We start from the raw sequence: 20587 nt of genomic DNA on the forward strand, positions 1-20587 counted from the left end.
GGAAATATCCTGTCAGGCCAGAAGTCAGAATTTCCCAAGAAGACTTTTATCATTCCGGTGACCTTGAAGATCCTCGGTCAAACTGTCAAGACTGAGGCCTTTGTGGACAGTGGGCCGACGGGGTTTTTATGGACCGCCAATTCGCCCTGAAACACTCTGTTCCCTTAGTACCCTTGGCATCGGAAATTGAGATTTGTGGGTTAAACGGGGAACCATTATCCCAAGGTAAAATTACCTCTTGCACTAGCCAGATTTCTTTGTTTATTGGAGCCACACACTCTGAAAAATTGTCCTTTTATGTGACTGTCTGTACTTTTGCCCCATTGGTGTTGGGGTTACCCTGGTTAAGGGCCCACAATCCTCAATTTGACTGGGTCTCTGGGGAGATTCTTAGTTGGGGTACTGATTGTTTCAGGAGTTGCTTGAGCCTTCCAGTCAGGCTCTCGCAGCTAAGTTTGCCAGGATTGCCAGGGTGTTATGCAGATTTTGCGGACGTGTTCTCCAAAAAAGTTGCAGAGGTACTACCTCCCCATCGCCCCTATGACTGTGCCATTGATTTGTTGCCAAATGCTAAGCTTCCCAAGAGCAGGTTGTACTCCCTGTCACGTCCTGAGACTCAGGCTATGGCAGAGTACATTCAGGAGAACTTGGCTAAGGGATTTATCAGACCTTCACAGTCTCCAGTTGGGTCGGGGTTCTTCTTCGTGGGTAAAAAGGACGGTTCGTTGCGACCCTGCATCGACTTCAGGGAATTGAACCGTATCACGATTAAAAACTCATACCCACTGCCTCTCATTTCGGTCTTGTTTGACCAGCTTCGTACTGCCACCATTTTTTCTAAGATTGACCTACGCGGTGCGTACAATCTAATCCGAATAAGAGAGGGGGATGAATGGAAGACTGCCTTTAATACCCACTCAGGGCATTATGAATATTTGGTGATGCCTTTTGGGCTCTGTAATGCCCCGGCAGTCTTCCAGGATTTCATGAATGATGTGCTCAGGGAATATTTGGATAGATTCTTAGTTGTATACTTAGATGACATCCTAATCTTCTCCCATTCCCTGGAGGAACATCGGAAGCATGTACGCTTAGTCCTCCAGAAACTCAGAGACCACCGGCTTGGGGCGAAGCTGGAGAAGTGCGAATTTGAAGTTCAGCAAATCGCATTTCTAGGATATATTATCTCCCCAGAAGGTTTCCAAATGGAGGGTTCCAAGGTACAGGCAGTCCTGGATTGGGTGCAGCCCACTAGTTTGAAGGCGCTTCAGCGTTTCCTGGGCTTTGCGAATTTTTATAGACGATTTATCGCTGGATTTTCATCTATAGTGGCGCCCTTGGTGGCACTCACTAAGAAAGGGGCGGATGTTGCTCACTGGTCTTGTGAGGCTAAAGCGGCTTTTGCCCGTCTCAAAAGGGCATTTGTTTCGGCCAAGGTGCTGCGACACCCAGATCCAGAGCGTCCTTTTGTGGTGGAGGTGGATGCCTCTGAGATGGGTATTGGGGCAGTGCTTTCTCAGATGGGAGTGTCTGATAATCGCCTTCATCCCTGTGCTTACTTTTCCCGTAAATTTTCGCCTGCCGAGATGAATTATGACGTGGGTAACCGGGAATTGTTGGCTATTAAGGATGCACTCGAGGAGTGGAGACACTGGCTTGAGGGGGCTAAGTTTGTGGTCTCAATTCTCACTGACCATAAGAATCTGGCATATTTAGAGTCAGCGAAGCGTCTCAATGCCAGGCAGGCACGATGGGCTTTGTTTTTTGCTCGCTTTAATTTTTTGATAACATATCGCCCTGGGTCAAAAAACATCAAGGCTGATGCGCTCTCGCGGAGTTTTGCTCCAATCCAGGAGACCACCGAGGAGCCGTTGCCCATTGTTTCCCCATCATGTATTAAAGTGGGCATTACCCAGGACCTCTTATCATTAGTCCTTAGAGCACAGGAGCAGGCTCCTCCAGACCTTCCGGTAGGTCTTTTGTTTGTGCCTCCTAGGTTAAGACAGCGAGTGTTCCTGGAATTCCATGCCAAGAAGTCGGCAGGTCACCCGGGTATTGCCAGAACTCGGGAGTTGCTACCTAGGGCGGTGTGGTGGCCCTCGGTGGCTAAGGATGTGGATCAGTGGGTTCGGGCATGTGACATCTGTGCCCGAAATAAGACTCCTAGAGGGGTTCCTGTTGGCCCATTACATCCACTCTCTATCCCATCTAAGCCATGGACCCACATTTCAATGGATTTTGTGGTGGACTTGCCCAAATCCTCGGGGATGACAGCCATCTGGGTTGTCGTTGACAGGTTTTCGAAGATGGCGCACTTCGTTCCACTGGTTGGGCTGCCATCAGCCAGACGCCTGTCTGAATTATTTATGCTGCATGTTGTGCGTCTCCACGGGTTGCCACTTGATGTGGTCTCTGACCGCGGATCCCAGTTTGTGGCCAAATTCTGGAGGGCATTTTGTTCCGATCTCCAGATTTCTGTCAGCTTGTCGTCAGGCTACCATCCGCAGTCTAATGGGCAGACTGAAAGGGTGAACCAGTCCTTGGAGCAGTTCCTCAGGTGTTATGTCTCCAAGTGTCAGACTGACTGGGTTGCTCATCTGTCCATGGCGGAGTTTGCCTATAACAACGCGGCTCACTCTGCTACAGGGATCTCTCCCTTCCTTTGTGTGTATGGGCATCATCCTAAGGCCAATTCTTTTGACCCCCCTGGACTCCACGCCTGGTGGTTCCTCTGTGGTTTCGGTCCTTAGAGGTATTTGGCGGAAAGTGAAGAAAGCCCTTGTGTCTGTGTCATTAGTGACCAAAAGGGTTTTTGATAAGCGGAAAAGACCCTGCAGCTTCAAATTAGGAGACTTCGTCTGGTTGTCAACCAAGAATTTGAAGTTGAGACAGCCATCTCATAAGTTAGGCCCCCGGTTCATCGGCCCTTATAAGATCACCAGGGTTATCAATCCGGTGGCATTTCAGTTAGATCTGCCCCGTTCTTTGGGTATCAATAAAACATTTCATTGTTCCCTTTTAAAACGGGCGATTAGTAATCCTTCTTCCAGTGGAAGACCTTCCCCTCTTCTGATACGTGGCCAGAGGGAGTTTGTTGTTGAAAGGATTCTTGACTCCAAGGTGGTTCGGGGTCGGCTGTCATTTTTGGTGCACTGGAAGGGGTATGGCCCGGAGGAGCGGTCGTGGGTGCGCAGTTGTGATCTTCATGCCCCCAGACTGATACGCTCTTTCTTCTCGCAGTTCCCCGATAAACCCGGTGGTAGGGGTTCTTTGACCCCTCGTCAGAGGGGGGGTACTGTTAGGGTCTCCTGCCCTGTGCTGCCACGTCGTCATGGCAACCGGGAGACAAGTGCTAGTGGAGTAACCTGAGCGCAGCTGATACTCCGGTTCGGGTCTTTTGCTGTGCAGTGGTTATAGGCTCTGTGCACGGCAGGGGATCCGGTGCTGGTTTTTGTGCTCACAGTCTGTGAGGTCTGAGTGGGGCGTGGACAGCACCTGCTTTATAAGGCCTCTTTTCAGGGTAAGCAGATGCTGCTGAATCTTTGTTGGTTAGTCAGTTCATGAAAGTTAGCCAGTACTGTGTAGCTTTGTATTTGTTTGTTGCTTACTGCAAATAGGCCTGGGGATTTGGTATTACACTCTGCCAATCCAGACCTAGCAGTAAGACTGGAGTCAGTCGTTTAGCTTGCTGGGGTTCTGTTACTACTCTGTGAACTTAGCAAGTTTGCGGCTGTATTCTAAGACTTGCCTGTCTAATCCTGTCTCACTGTGCTAGGTGTCAGGGGTCAGTTTAGTGGCAGTAAGCTAAAACCTGTGCACTGCAAGTGAGAATCAGGATTGTGGAGTCTCTCCTTGTGTCTATCATTCCATCTCTGACCAAGGAGTTTACTGCCACACCCGTTGGTAACCCTTTAGGGTTTTGCTGTTGCCCTTAGCAACAGCATTTCGGGTTCTCTACGTATTAAAACACAACATCTTGCTATTTCCATCTGAGCAGTTCTAATACAAGGGAGATACCCAGTTCCTTAGCCTCTGGGCTTCTCTGTTCACTTTGTGTGTATTTTGTTACCCTATCACCTTCTGTGTACGTTATGTCATATTCCCCAGTTTGTCTGTGAGTCCATTTGTTTTGCATAACAGTTCAAACACCAGTACATTCCTGCAGACACTGGAGTGCATAACAGTTCTGACACCAGTACTTTCCTGCAGGCACTGGTGTGCATAACACAAATTAGATTAGTTCTACACTATGGAGCACCCCTTCTGTTTGTTTTCTTTTATATATATATATATATATATATATACATACAGTGGAGCAAAAAAGTATTTGGACAGCCACCGATTGAGCGAGGTCTGTAATTTCCATCATAGGTACACTTCAACTGTGAGAGACAGAATCTGAAAAAAAAAAAAAACAGGAAATCACATCGTATGATTTTTAAACAATTCACTTGTATATTCTTGTGGAAAATAAATACTTGGACACCTACCAAGCAGCAAGATTTATGCCTCTCACAGACCTGTTACTTCTTCTTTAAGAAGCTCTTCTATCCTCCACTCGTTACCTGTATTAATGGCACCTGTTTGAACTGGTTATCTGTATAAAAGACACCCGTCCACACCCTCAAACAGTCAGACTGCTACCTCTCCACCATGACCAAGACCAGAGAGCTGTCTAAGGACACCAGGGACAAAATTGTAGAACTGCACAAGGCTGGGATGAGCTACTTGACAATAGGCAAGCAGCTTGGTGAGAAGAGATCAACTGTTGACGCAACTATTAAAAAAAAGAAGAAATACAAGATCTCTGACAATCTCCCTTGACCTGGGACTCACTTCGTGGGGTATCAGTGATCTTGAGAACGGTGAGGAATCAGCCCAGAACTACACAAGAGGACCTGGTCAATGACCTCAAGAGAGCTGGGACCACAGTCACAAAGGTTACCATTAGTAACACACTACGTCGTCATGGATTGAAATCCTGCAGCACCCGAAAGGTCCCCCTGCTTAAGCCAGCACATGTCCAGGCCCATCTGAAGTTTTCCAGTGACCATCTGGATGATCCAGAGGAGCATTGGGAGAATGTAATGTGGTCAGATGAGAGCAAAATCGAACTTTTTGGTATAAACTCCACTTGCCGTGTTTGGAGGGAGAAGAATGATGAATGGCATCCCAAGAACACCATACCCACTGTGAAGCATGGGGGTGTAAACATCATGCTTTGGGGCTGCTTTTCTGCAAAGTGGACAGGACGACTGATCCATATTAAGGAGAGGATGAATGGGACCATGTATCGTGAGATTTTGGGCAAAAGCCTCCTTCCCTCAGTAAGAGCATTGAAGATGGAACATGGCTGGGTCTTCCAGCATGACAATGACCCCAAACACTCCGCCCGGGCAACTAAGGAGTGGCTCCGTAAGAAGCATTTCAAGGTCCTGGAGTGGCCTAGCCAGTCTCCAGACTTCAACGCAATAGAAAATCTGTGGAGGGAGTTGAAAGTCCGTGTTGCACGGTGACAGCCCCAAAACATGACAGATCTAGAGAAGATCTGCATGGAAGAGTGGGCCAATATACCTGCTACAGTGTGTGCAAACCTGGTCAAGAACTACAGGAAACATTTGACCTCTGTAATTGCCAACCGAGGTTATATTACAAAGTATTGAGTTAAACTTTTTGATTGTCCAAATATTTATTTTCCGCAAGAATATACAAATAAAGTGTTTAAAAATCATACAATTTGATTTCCTAGTTTTATTTACAGATTCTGTCCCTCACAGTTGAAGTGTACCTATAATGGAAATTACAGACCTCTCTCATCTTTTTAAGTGGGTCAACGTGCGCAATCGGTGGCTGTCCAAATACTTTTTTGCCCCACTGTATGTATATGTATGTCCTCGGATGCCAACTTACCCTTTAAGGGTGTATCAGCTCCCATGATGGCATACCGTCGGGGGGCCAATTTAAAACAACTATTGATGAGACCTACCTTGTACCCTGAGCCCCAGATGTCACATTTGCAGTTAATGCAGGCCAAACCAGGCTGTTTTTCTTGCGGAGGGTGCACTACATGCCGTTCCATGATAACGGGTCCTTATATTTAGTTACCACCCTCACACTGGTAAAAAGCTCAATATTAAATTTCACTTGCACTGTAGATTAGAATTTGTTATATACATGCTTAAGTGTCCCTGCGGTTTGTGCTATGTTGGCATGACATCTCGTCCGTTTAGAGACTGAATGGCCAACCATAGGTCTACTATCCATACGGCCCTTGCCTCTGGCCTAACCGACAAACCAGTTGCCCGACATTTTTTGATAGCTAGGCACCAGGTAGCCACTCTCAAATGTCAGCCTATTGATTGGGTCCCCCCTCCCGTTTTGGGAGGTGATCGGTTGCTAGCACTCAAACAAAGGGAAAGTTTTTGGATCCACACATTGAATACTGTGGCTCCCAAAGGCCTCAATGAGGCCAATTCCCTTAATATCTTTATCTAAGGTTCAATGATTAGAATTTCTCCTCTGTGGATATTCCTGATTCTAGGTCTCCCCTGTATGTCTTATTGTTTGATTAATGTTCTGTCTACCTGTGCATGTTTGATGTTCTCCTATTGTTTTTTTGTTTTTTTATTGTGTCTACTTTGGTGCGTCTTCCCAGGTCCCTAACAGATTGAAGTGGGAAGCCCTACCCAACTCGTTCCTGTACTAAGTAAATCTTGTTTATTGTTTTGGAACATTTATATCAGTATCCCCTATTTACAATAGAATAGTATTGATGATTTGAGGTCATGATGTATATTGTCTTTTGTGTAGGAACTGGCGGGTCGGGTGCCCTTCTATTGGTGATTTGCATTGAGTTTACCATTGGTGACGATTATCGGTTTCCCCTTTGTTTGGTTTTCTTTCCCCCCAGTACTTATATGTATCCATATAGGTGAATGGTATGATTGGACTAATGCAGTGTTGCCAGCCATGAAACATGACGTCACTGGAACGCAAGCCGACGTTCACGACGTTGTGTCCTGTCCAGTGCCGCATTGTTCAGTGGGTCCCGTGTCACTTCCGGGTCGTGGAACGCATACGCTTCCGGGAGGTGACACGCGGAAGAGCGTGTCCGAGCGGCCGAGATAGTAATCTTGACACTTCGTTGCTTTTTGCTTCATGTACATTTGGTGGACTAGCCAGTTTACATAATTGACGGGCTTACCAGTGAGTGGTTCCATGTGGAATTGCCGTTATTGTTTCTTTACATAGACTCTGTGTTAATTGCACTTCCGGTCCGGGGGTCAATAAATAGTCAGCAGCTCACCTTGTGAGACATGCAGCTGTCTGACGCCCGTGTGGTACCGGCTCCGTGAGTACTGTTTTACATCTTAATTGACCTACTTGCTGTTGACAGTTGGTCAGTTTAGGATTTTTATCCTTTGTTTAATATTTTTGCAGTGGATCTACACTATATGGCATGTCATTCTGTCGGGACAGCTGCATCATATTTCACCTACTTTTTAAACCTCAGGTATATCCCTGATTATCCCTATTGTTTGTATTGTCCCTGTTAGATCTGAGTTCTCACCTGTGATCTAACACTTAGGTTGATTGAATCCCTCCATATTTATTACAGTGATTTGTGAATAATGGAGTCTTGCATGAATTTGATTATGATCTACCTTACCTCCTTGTTGCCAGTGCAGGTAATCTTTAGCTGCACTAATGATTGACTTTATACACGCTGGTAATCTATCTGTGATTTTGCCATCGGTGATTTATTGTTTGGTGGTCGTTTTGTATGATGATCTCTCACAGCAGTCACCCTCAGTCTGGTTTTCTTAGGGGCCTGGGAGGCACTGGTGGTGGTGTAACATGTGACCATGTTATTTTAATTCTGTATTGCATATAATATGCTATATTGTCCTTTTTTATTGTTGTTAAATGTTCTATGACATCAATTTATTATGTTGTAGAAACTATGAGTGTGCCGGTCTTGAGAAAGGCCCTGAATAGGACCGAAACGTCGACTATAAATGGCATCACTTCTGACCTTCATTAAAGAAATTGAACTACAATCAAGACTTATGGACTATTCTTTGGCGCGAGTGCACCCTCCACAGATGTGGTAGATGTATTGTATTTGTGTGACCCCATAAAGGTTACTGGTAGCACCCGCTATTTTATTTCATTATATTGATGCGAGTGCAGGATTCTCTGCGGATATATATATATATATATATATATATATATACAGTATACATATATATCAAGAAATATATAAATATATGTTTATATATTTTGGTTCATAACATTATTATGATGGAGATCATTGTGTGTTTATACAGTGAGAGAGATGGTGATGTTTTAGATAATGTTTTTATTCTATACATATTTATGTGTAGAATTTATATTTGGGAATCTTGTCAGAAGAGAAAGCTTCTGGATCTATACATTAAATACCATGTTCCCCCATGGCCTTAATGAGGAGATAGACATTGACTCTTTTCTGTGAAGTGCACCTAGGGAGGAACAAAGCACCACGGGTTAGGCTTTGGTGATTTCTTCATTCTGATTGACCCCCTACAGTGCCTGTAAACACTGCAGTGCCCCACCAATATAGATATATATTAGTTATACTGATTCTACCCCATGGGAATTGGTTACTGGTATAGTCTGTTCCCCCTTCCCTTAACTTTAGAGGACCAGTGGCAGATTAGATTTTCCATCTAGATGGTATTACAGTGGTTCTGAAACTGTGTGCCATGGCATCTTGGGGTGCCTTGGAGCACTTGCAAGGGTGCCCTGGATTGATGGTCAATCAAATTATTTACATTCAGTGTAATAGGCAAAACCAGTGCTGGTGGCTGCCAATCAAAATATGTGTACAAAAAGTGAATCCTGTATTTCAGTAAATAACTGAACTTAAGGATGACATTTAAATGCAATTTACTTAATTTAATATTCCTCAATAATAAAACTTTTTGCCTAGGGATGCCGCAAAAATAATTCTGTTACTCTAGGGTGCCGTGATTCAAAAAGTTTGGGAACCACTGTTCTATGAGGAATATTTATATCCTTAAAGATTAATTTTCTAAGTGATTTGTACCTGCCATTTGTGAATACCTGAGTGATGGAACTAGTGGAATTCATAATTTAATATATTGCTAACATGTCCTGTTAGAATAATTTTCTGTCCAGTATATGGATAACCCTCATGTTGGAATGACTTTTTCTCTATAGAAATAATATGTAAACATTATTGTGAGGGGACTAGTTATGCCCAGTTTGTCGTCCAAGGTAGATCAGATCTGTTTATGCTTTTAAGTATTGTCTTTCTTCTGTATGCATAGTTTCCTATTTTTCATTCGAACCATTCTGGATCTTAACTTATATGCCCCCGACTAGTAATCAGGGTTTAGTGGGTTTTTTGGGACACATCATTAGAAAACTCCCCTTTGGAGGGGTTAGTCCTTGATATAAGCAAAATCACTAAGCTTTTACATCGCTATTTTATTGTTTAGGAGCTTAAGGGGTAATTCTGAGTTGATCGCAGCAGGAACTTTGTTAGCAGTTGGGCAAAACCATGTGCACTGCAGGGGGGGCATATATAACATGTGCAGAGAGAGTTAGATTTGGGTGGGTTATTTTGTTTCTGTGCAGGGTAAATACTGGCTGCTTTATTTGTACACTGCAATTTAGATTGCAGATTGAACACACCCCACCCAAATCTAACTCTCTCTGCACATGTTATATCTGCCTCCCCTGCAATGCACATGGTTTTGCCAACTGCTAACAAAGTTCCTGCTGCGATCAACTCAGAATTACCCCCTTAGTCTTGGGGCGCATTCCGCAGGCCTTTTTGTTAGAACCATACTTGCCTACCCTCCCAGAAAGGCTGGGCGGCTCCCGAAAAGGTGGGCAAGTGTCCTGCTTTTGCTGGCAGCCCCTGCACTCGCCCTCGGCCGCCCACGGTCCGAGAGGGATACAATGATGCGATTTGCGCTGATTTGCGTCATCGTAGCTCCGCCCCCTGCTGTACAGTGCCTGTTTTCTTGGCACTGTCTAGCAAGAGCGGGACCACGATGACGCGACTATGGTGCCATGCCTCTGGACCGCTCACTGTCCCCATTGGCCATGCCCCCAGACTGCCCCCATTGGCCTACCACGCTGCTGCCTCCCGGAGAATGGTGTAGCAAGGTAGGCAACGATGGTTAGAACTAATCAAAGTATTGAAATTCTTCTATGCTCACCTTAACACCATGGGAGCATAATTTATAGAGGTTGGCCCCCGTTCACTTACTAGTATCAGGCCGGTGAGACATGGCCCTCTACTATTAAGGATGCTAGTAATGAATGAATTAATTCTATTTCTGCTGCGGGGTACACTGGGCTCCACAAGGAAAGACATAGGGGTGTAGAGTAGGATCTTGATCAAAGGCACCAACAGGCTCAAAAGCTTTGACTGTTCCCAGAATGCATAGCGCCGCCTCCCTGCACAGGAGCTCAGTTTTGTAGTTGGTGCCGCAGATAGCAGGCACATAACAGAGGGGCTGCTCTGGGCAGCCCTAAGAAGAGCTTTTTGAGAAGAAAAGTGAAGACTTCAAGGGCTGCAGTAGTGTGTACATGTCTAGTGACATTCACTGCTGCAGCTCCATCTCTCCCCAGCGGCACTGTACACTCCCGAGCCCTGGTTGCCGGGTAACTACAGCAGGAGGCTCCGTTCTTCTAAAGTCAGGCACACACGACGGGGGCTCTCCGGGATCGCGTGGCCGCGCTTCGGGAGGTGGTGAGTGGGTCCCGCTTGCGGAACCCATACTTTATCGCGATCCGGCGCGGTCAGTGGGAGGCGGGCCGCGCGCACTGGCGGTGGACACTGTGGCAGTACAGGCGATCCCACTAGATCACCTGCGCATGGGTGCAGGTCAGGTTTACCCTTAAAATCATTTTACTAGTAGCCCACAGTACCCGGTGGTTTTGCCAGCAGGGGGATAAGGCTTAGACCTGGAGCCCCTGCCCCAGGGTGCCATTTCCAGCAAATGTTCCCGCCCTGGAGCTGCATATCTGTCTCTCCCTCACTCCCTGTCAGCGCCATTTCTCTCAGCTACACTGTTCCTGGGACTGCTTGGGCAAATCCTCCTGTGTAAAGCCGCCTGGTTGTCAGCGCTGTGACTTTACATGACACTTAAGTATTCTACATGTCAATTAGACAGTGTTAGTTAAGAAAGAGTGCATTTCGTCAGGGTTCTCTGGTACAAGTACCCTGTGATATACATCCAGTTCTTACTGTGCAGTGTTATATCTATTGACTACATAGCTATATAAGCTGGTCCAGTGCAGTATTATTGTTAGTAATAACTTCTGCATTGTTTATATGTGTGTGCATTAGCTTGCTGAGTGGTTTCCATTTCGTGTCTCTCACTCAACTTGCTATCCCTATATACTATAACCTGAGGGGGCTTGGTGCGTTAGGTTTTATAATTATATAGGATTTTCACAAGATATACTCTAATACGTACTTTTCTCTGTGATTTTAGTCACCATATCTCTCCTGTATCTCTGCTTGTGCTGACTACACTGCGCTGGGGTTTGGGTAAAAGGTATTGTGCTGCTGCCAATTGTACTGTGTTACCTGATACTGCCAGTTATATCATGTCTGCTTCTGAAGGTAACGGTTCTGGGGCTGAACACACTGCCGGTGTTGCTGAAACTACAGACCCCTATGAGGAGACTATAGCAGCTGTGGGCTCTGGTTCTGGCGGCTCCTTGCCCCCCAGTGGGACTGTGGCAACGGGGGTACATAATGACCCACCGTGGGCTACTTTCTCCACGCTTCTACATACGCTAGTTACTAAACTAACACCCCCTATGGGACCTCCTATGCCGGTGCAACCGTATGTGGTCCCCGCAGCTAACCTGCCTTGGGCGGACAATTTAGCTGCTCAATTAAAGAAGTTGAACCAGTCCTTCACTACTAAAACATCTGACCCTCGCTCGCCTAAGACCAAGGGGTCCTCTAAGCGAGTTCTTATCTCCTCACAATCCACTGCTGTCACTGACACCTCGTCTGATGGCGCTTACACTGACCCGACAGATTCTGACACAGATACTGCTGATGGGGAGGGTAGTTCACATGTGGATGTTCCTGATCTTTTGGAGGCTATTAAATTAATTTTACAGATTACGGATGATCCCGAGCCATCCGCCCCTCCTAGGAAACCAGATAGGTTAATGTGTCAGAAGGTGGTTATACAAGTTTTACCTCACTCTGACCACCTAGTGGATATATGTCAGGAACCCTGGGGAAACCCGGGAAAGAAGTTTGTGCCTCAAAAGAAGATGCTGGCTCGCTATCCCCTCACGCCAGAGCTGTCTAAAAATTGGGAAACGCCTCCTCCAGTAGACTCACATGTGCCTAGGATGGTGGTTTCCTCAGCTCTACCTGTCACTACCGCCACGTCTCTAAAAGACCCTACGGATAAACGTGTGGATCCCAGGGTGGGGGGCCGGCTTCTAGGGTATACCCAGGAATGGTTGAAGACCACTTCAGATGCCTGGGTATGGGAAGTCGTCACTCAAGGTTACGCCATAGCCTTCAAAAACCGACCCCCTTATCGATTTTGCCGGACAGACGTCCCGTTGGACCAGACAAAGGTAAACACTCTACATTCGGTGGTACAGACCCTCCTGGATACAGGAGTCGTAGTACAGGTGCCTCTTGCTCAGAGGGGCCGGGGGTACTATTCTCCGCTGTTTCTGGTCCCGAAACCGAATGGGTCCTCCCGGCCCATTCTCAACCTCAAGGCATTGAACAGGTTTGTGAAAGTTTCCAAGTTCTGTATGGAAACCCTTCGCTCTATAGTTCTGGCCTTGGAACCTGGGGACTACATGGTCTCCCTGGACATACAGGATGCTTACCTGCATATTCCTATAGCAGTGTCACATCAGCAATACCTGAGGTTTGCGATTGGCAACCTCCATTACCAGTTTCGGGCGTTACCTTTTGGTTTAACTACGGCTCCCACCAAAGTTATGGCGGTGATGACGGTGGTACTCCGCCGTCAAGGGGTCAGGATACTGCCGTATCTGGACGACTTGTTAATCCTGGCAAATTCCCCAGAAATTCTCCTACGTCATCTGGATATGACTGTCCAGTTTCCACAAGCCCACGGGTGGCTCATCAACTGGAAGAAATCCTCCCCGGTCCCTGCTTAGAGCATGGTGCACCTGGGAGCGCTGTTGGACACTCACAACCAGTGGTTGTTCTTGTCTCAGGAGAAAGTCCTGAAGCTTCAGGACAGGATTCGTTGCTTCCTTTCTCGTCCGCAAGTGTCGATACATTCGGCGATGCAGGTGCTGGGCCTCATGGTATCAGCATTCGACATGGTGGAGTATGCTCAATTTCATTCTCGCCCCCTCCAGAGGCTGATTCTAGCCAAGTGGGACGGCCTGCCTCACCGGATCAGGTCTCACATGATCTCATTGACTCCGGAGGTCCGTCTGTCGCTGCACTGGTGGCTCCAGGACCAACGATTGTGCAGGGGCCGTCCCTTCTGTATATCCGACTGGGTCCTGTTGACGACAGATGCCAGTCTCAGAGGTTGGGGAGCGGTGCTGGAGCAATACTCCCTTCAGGGTCGGTGGACCAAGGAGGAATCTCTCCTCTCGATCAACATTCTGGAATTGCGGGCAGTCTTCAGTGCATTGAACCTGGCCCAGCATTTAATTCAGAACCGTCCTGTTCAAGTACAGTCGGACAACGCCACCATAGTGGCTTACATAAATCATCAAGGTGGCACTCGAAGCCGTTTGGCAATGAAGGAAGTCTCACGGATTCTACGTTGGGCGGAACGCCATCTACCGGCCATATCGGCAATATTTATGCCGGGAGTCCTGAATTGGGAAGCGGACTTTCTCAGTCATCAGGACGTACATGCCGGAGAGTGAGGCCTCCATCCAGAAGTGTTTCAACTTCTAGTGGAAAAGTGGGGCCTTCCAGACGTAGATCTGATGGCGTCTCGACACAATCACAAGGTTCCGGTCTTCGGAGCAAGGACAAGGGATCCTCAAGCAGCATTTGTGGATGGTTGGTTTCGGCTGCCGTACGTGTTCCCTCCGGTGTCACTCCTGCCCAGGGTAATTCGGAAGTTCAAGCAAGAAAGAGGAATTTTGCTTCTCATAGCTCCAGCGTGGCCCAGACGGCACTGGTTCTCAGACCTGCAGGGCCTATCGTCAGAGCGTCCACTTCTACTTCCACAACGCCCAGACCTCCTCGTTCAGGGCCCCTGTGTCTACCAGGACCTAGCCCGGCTGTCTTTGACGGCGTAGCACTTGAAGCTTCCGTCTTGAGGGCTAAAGGGTTTTCTGAGGCGGTCATTCAAACTATGTTGCGGGCCCGGAAACCGGCTTCTCCTCGGATTTACCATAGGGTCTGGCATTCGTACTTTGTTTGGTGCGCATCTAACGATTATGACGCTTCCAAGTTTAGTATAGCCAAGTTGTTGGCCTTTCTTTAGCTGGGCCTAGACTTAGGCCTGCGTCTGGCCTCCCTCAAGGTTCAAAAATCTGCCTTGTCGGTGTGGTTTCAGAGAAACATTGCTACCTTACCTGATGTGCATACCTTCACTCAGGGTGTGTTGCGTATCCAACCTCCCTATATCCCGCCTGTGGCTCCTTGGGACTTGTCGGTGGTTTTGGAGGCATTACAAGAGTCTTCGTTTGAACCTCTTGGTTCAGCTGATCTTAAGTGGCTTTTCCTTAGGGTGGTGTTTCTGCTGGCTATTGCTTCAGCTAGAAGAGTGTCGGATTTGGGTGTCTTGTCTTGTAGTTCCCCATATCTGATATTTCACCGTTACCGGGCGGTTCTTAGGACTCGTCCGGGTTATTTGCCTAAGGTGGTTTCTTCGTTCCACCTTAACCAGGACATTGTGGTTCCGGCACTTGTTTCTCCTGATCTGTCTCCCAAAGAGCGGTTTTTGTATGTGGTACGGGCTCTCCGTATCTATGTGAAGAGAACTGCTTCTATTAGGAAATCTGATTCTCTCTTTGTTCTGTTTGGATTTCACAAACGAGGCTGGCCTGCTCACATGCAAACTTTGGCCAGATGGATTAGAATGGTGATTGCACATGCTCATGTGAGGGCTGGTCTATCAGCTTCTGCTCACATTACGGCATATTCTACTTGGCCTGTTGGACCTTCTTGGGCGGCCCGCCGTGGTGCGACCCTTGAACAATTGTGCAAGGCGGCTACGTGGTCCTCAGTGAACACGTTCATAAGGTTCTATGCCTTCGATACTGCCGCTTCCCAGGATGCTTCCTTTGGACGCCGGGTTCTTGTGCCCGCTATAGTGCGTCCCCTCCCATAAGGAACTGCTTTAGGACATCCCCTATGTCTTTCCTTGTGGAGCCCAGTGTACCCCGCAGCAGAAAACGAGTTTTATGGTAAGAACTTACCTTTGTTAAAACTCTTTCTGCGAGGTACACTGGGCTCCACAAGGCGCCCACCCTGACGCACTTAGCTTCTTTGGGTTGGTATGGCATTAGCCGCTGACACTTCTCCTGTCGTGAGAGTGTGGTGTATGTGGCTACTAACTGTTGTCGTCTCTCTTCCTGCTACAGCATTGGGCTGGTTAACTAAAAACTGAGCTCCTGTGCGGGGAGGCGGGGTTATAGAGCAGGCGGCGCTATGCATTCTGGGAACAGTCAAAGCTTTTGAGCCTGTTGGTGCCTCGGATCAAGATCCTACTCTACACTCCTATGTCTTTCCTTGTGGAGCCCAGTGTATCTCGCAGAAAGAGTTTTAACAAAGGTAAGTTCTTACCATAAAACTTGTTTTTTTATATAGGAGTACTGTTACTTTAAATTAAGTGCTCATAAGAGTACTGTCACTTACTGTACCAGACCGGTCAGATGGCACTCTGATATTAAGGATGCCAGTTACGAATTAATTATATCTTTTTTTTTTTTTTTATATAGGAGTACTGCCATTTTAAATTAAGTGCTCATAAGAGTACTGTCATTTCACTTATTGATAAATTCAGAAAAGTAGACTAATCGCTTCACTCCAGCACTATAGGAGTTAATATCAGTAAGGGCGATCCTAGCCGTCCGTGGAACACACAGTGAGTTCATTTTAATGAAGGTGATTGCAACTGTCTGGAGCATTTTATTATATTGTTTATATTATATACCCGCATGCCACTTATATCACACCTCTGGTTATCCCCTTAAGGGCCACACTACTTCAGATACTGGGATAAATGTAAAATTACATAGGGAGGAAGTGAAGCCATCGCCATAGGGGTCTAAATAGCAGGCACATAGTCCTATGCGCTCCATTCTCTGCTGTTGGAGGAAGCACATGTGCCTGGTTGCCAATTAATTGTGAGTATCATAACCACTTGTCCCATCACTCTGGTATAATTGTTGAATTATTTTTGTATATAATCACCATTCTGGTATATTTATTAACTATACATATGCGTTACTTAATGCACTAGTATGCTCTTATGCCTGCTTATATATATATATATATATATATATATATATATATACACACACACACACACACACACACACACACACACAGATATAAAACCACAGCACTCGCTTATGGCCATAGCTAATAAGATGATGTGAGGATAAGTGAGCTTGCTATGGTGAGTGCTGAATTTTCTGTATGTATTTAAGTATGTGGTCATGGGCTACATGCACCCCACCCTATGAGTAGTAAGTGCAGTTATGTACCCCGCTTCTGGGGTGGCGAGTGCTGTGGTTTTATATCTGTTTGTATATTGCAGCTTTAATCTTTGGTTAACACTTATTAACTGTGGCCACAAGCTTTTTCATGCACCCCTATGTAGACTCAATTATCCTAAACCTGTGTCAGCTGTTCCTGAGTCATTTATCAGCCAGTGTCAGGTGACTAGTGTACCTTTAGAAGCCATAAGGTATTTGGCAGGTGCACATTAAACCAAGTAGGCATAATTGCAGTTATATTATGTATGAAACAGTTGCCAGGTTTTAAGACTCTGATTGTGTAGGACCTGCAAGAAGGTGGGGTACCTTGGCGATCGGTTTGCAGTCTTCTGTGCATTGGCCAATTCACTAACTAAACCCCCATAATTTATTTATTGATGTGGACAGGATAAGTGAGCTTGCTATGGTGAGTGCTGAATTTTCTGTTTGTTTGTTTGTATGTATATATATATATATATATATATATATATATATATAAAAGTGCATGACTGGAACACCAATGGGAACAGTAAACAAGAGCTGAGAGCACATCAGCTCCAACCTAGATGGAGAAGGGATGTGGAAGATCAAGACAACGAAGTGTTCCATCATAGACGTGATTTTGCCCCCATCCATCACCCCAAATTCAGAGGAAATTATGGTACCAGGAGAAGAAGTTCCTATCAGTCCCCCAGGCGAAAATACGAGAGAAAACTGTCACAACAATACTATCGTTCACCTGTAGAGAAACGCCAAAGGTACACACATCCTAATCATTATGAACAACTCCGTTCGGTCTCCCCCGGAGAAAGAGTTTTTTTAGGGGAGAAGAAGAAGGCCGGTCTACTGTACCTTCAAGAACGAGGAAGTTTGCACACTCGTTTGGATTCCTCTCAAGGAGTAAAGAGACATTTACATCCAGGAGAAGAGGTACAAGGGGCGGAAGGAGAAAAATCACCCAACAAAAAGCGAAGAGCAATCAACTTTCAATAAGACCCAATAAGTCAAGCATCATCAACCTTACTGAAAAGGAACTATCAACCACACAGATATCAGTATTAAATAAAGACTTGAAATTCGCCCCCAACCAACATGTTGATAAATTTGACTTATTTGTTGACCTAAATACGTACATTCGAAGTCTCACATTGAAACAACATTTCTTGAAAAATCCCATACCTAAGTTAAGTCATGAACCTAAGAGTAAACCAGTTGTAGCACTCCCTTCAAGATTTTATCCTGTAGAGTGAAGAGGGAGTCACATAGATATCTTTTTTGATTCAGTTAAAGAAGATTTTAGAAAACTCAGAATTCAAGATAATAAATACAATGGTAACCTTGCTCCCCAAGAACAGCTGGCAGTTAAACAACTTAAGAATAACTATGACATTGTCATCAAAACAGCTGATAAAGGTCATTCAAGATAGAACCGATTATATCAGAGAAGCATACAATCAAATCAACGATACTACCACTTATGAACAGTTACCAGGAGATCCTACTAAAGGTTTTGAAGATGAACTCTTCCAAGAAAAACACGACTCTGATGTTCAGGGCCTCACATTTACAGTCATCGAACATGTCTTGGAAGATAAAAGGGGAGGTGATAGGGACTTACAGCTCGCAAAAAGATAATCCTTTTGGATCTACACCCTCAATACTCTCATTTCTAGAGGGTTAAATGAAAGTATTGATATAGCAGCGTTTCTTTAGGTTAGGTAGCATACTAGTGTTTCCAGCTTCATATGACAGTAACATAGGGGAGGTAACCCCATCTTAGTTTGTTCGGTAGGGATCCATGTATAGCTTACAATGTGTGCATAAATAAGGTTTATTACTATGGGCTGTACTTTGAGTGATATAAAAATATCTCCTCTTAGAGCAATATAGATACTGTCACTTCATACCTCTGTTTTTGTAAAAGTAGAGTCCTATTCCAAATGGTGCAATAAAAGTAAAACAAAGGGGGTGGGTATACATTATCTGATAATATTTATGATAACGCATATAAGCTTTTTAGGGGGCGTCACTATTGAATATACACTTACGTGTTGATATTAATTTTATAGTAGTGAACTCGTCCAACAAAATATTAAATTTTAGGTACTCCATTCTTATAAACAATGCATCTGTATGCATGTTATACATTGTCCACAAAATTTATGTATTAAGTACACTAGTTTAGGATACTTTCAAATAGAGATCTACCTTAAGTATATAAAATGTACCTCCTCTGTCTTAATATTGACACATTCTATTGCTGTGGGTAAATATTCTCCAGTATAATCACACTTGTCAATCTCCAGCCACATCACACTGGATATGCCCAATCTCATCTGATCTTGGAAGCTAAGCAGTGTTGGGCCTGGTTAGTACTTGGATGGGAGACCACCTGGGACTACAAGGTACTGAGCGCCTCTAAACACCACAGGGGGTGCCACTATTTAGTACAAATTTATGCATAGACATCCATTTCACAGTATAATATCATATTATCCTACATTATACAATACCATAGGTATTTCCTCTATATAATCAATGTATTTTTACTGTCCACAAAAAAAACATATATAAATGACATGTGAATAGTACCCCCAAATAGAGACCCATTTTAGTTTATTAAATTAATCTTTTCTGCTTTAGTGTGATTAATATCTGATACACTCTATTGTTGTAGATAAAAATTCTTTAATAATATTTTTATTTTGTCAATGTCTCTAAATAATATAGGGGGCACCATTACCCCCTTTTTACGCTTTGATATTCACGTCATAGTACAATACCACTCTACCCTACAATATACATTATTTTAGGTTATCAGTGCATTTTTAGGCATGTTATTTACTGCCCATAAAATACGTATACTAAATTATTATGGATGAGGACATCTCCGATAGAGATCCATCATTTATCTAATTCATCTCCTCGGCTATAGAGTGTCTAATATCTGATATTCTCCAGTATAATCACTCTTGTCAATCTACAGCCACACCGTACTTGAATGGGAGACCACCTGGGAATACAAGGTGCTGTGCGCCTCTAAACATCACAGGGGGCGCCACTATCTAGGGCTTATATTTTATATATTTTTAATTTCTCTAACATCCTAAGTGGATGCTGGGGACTCCGTAAGGACCATGGGGATTAGCGGCTCCGCAGGAGACTGGGCACAACTATAAAGAAAGCTTTTAGACTACTGGCGTGCACTGGCTCCTCCCACTATGACCCTCCTCCAGACCTCAGTTAGATTCTTGTGCCCGGCTGAGCTGGATGCACACTAGGGGCTCTCCTGAGCACCTAGAAAGAAAGTATATTTAGGTTTTTTATTTTCAGTGAGATCTGCTGGCAACAGACTCAATGCAGTGCTGTGCGCCATTGCTCCTCATGTACACCTCACACTTCGGTCACTGATGGGTGCAGGGCACTGGGGGGGGGGGGCGCCCTGAGGGCAATAAATAACACCTTGGCTGGCAAAATATACATCATATATAGTCCCAGAGGCTATATAGATGTAAAATTACCCCTGCCAGTATCACAGAAAAAGCGGGAGAAAGTCCGCCGAAAAGGGGGCGGGGCTTCTCCCTCAGCACACTGGCGCCATTTTTCCCTCACAGTTCCGCTGGAAGGAAGCTCCCTGGCTCTCCCCTGCAGTCTGAGAATACTACAGAAGGGTAAAAAAGAGAGGGGGGGCACTAAATTTAGGCGCAGTATAGATATATATATATGTAATATATATAAAAAGCAGCTATAGGGAAAACACTCATTGATAGTGGGATCCCAGTGTTATATAGCGCTCTGGTGTGTGCTGGCATACTCTCTCTCTGTCTCCCCAAAGGGCTTTGTGGGGTCCTGTCCTCTGTCAGAGCAT

At 45.3% G+C, this 20587-nt stretch overlaps 1 pseudogene; it reads left to right on the plus strand.

Annotated features, from left to right (window-relative positions):
• Window positions 1–19017: 19017 nt before the first annotated feature.
• On the plus strand, window positions 19018–19136 carry LOC134948084 (5S ribosomal RNA; annotated as a pseudogene).
• Window positions 19137–20587: the final 1451 nt, after the last annotated feature.

Source organism: Pseudophryne corroboree, chromosome 1 (assembly GCF_028390025.1).
Source record: "Pseudophryne corroboree isolate aPseCor3 chromosome 1, aPseCor3.hap2, whole genome shotgun sequence".
In the NCBI taxonomy this organism is placed as follows: domain Eukaryota; kingdom Metazoa; phylum Chordata; class Amphibia; order Anura; family Myobatrachidae; genus Pseudophryne; species Pseudophryne corroboree.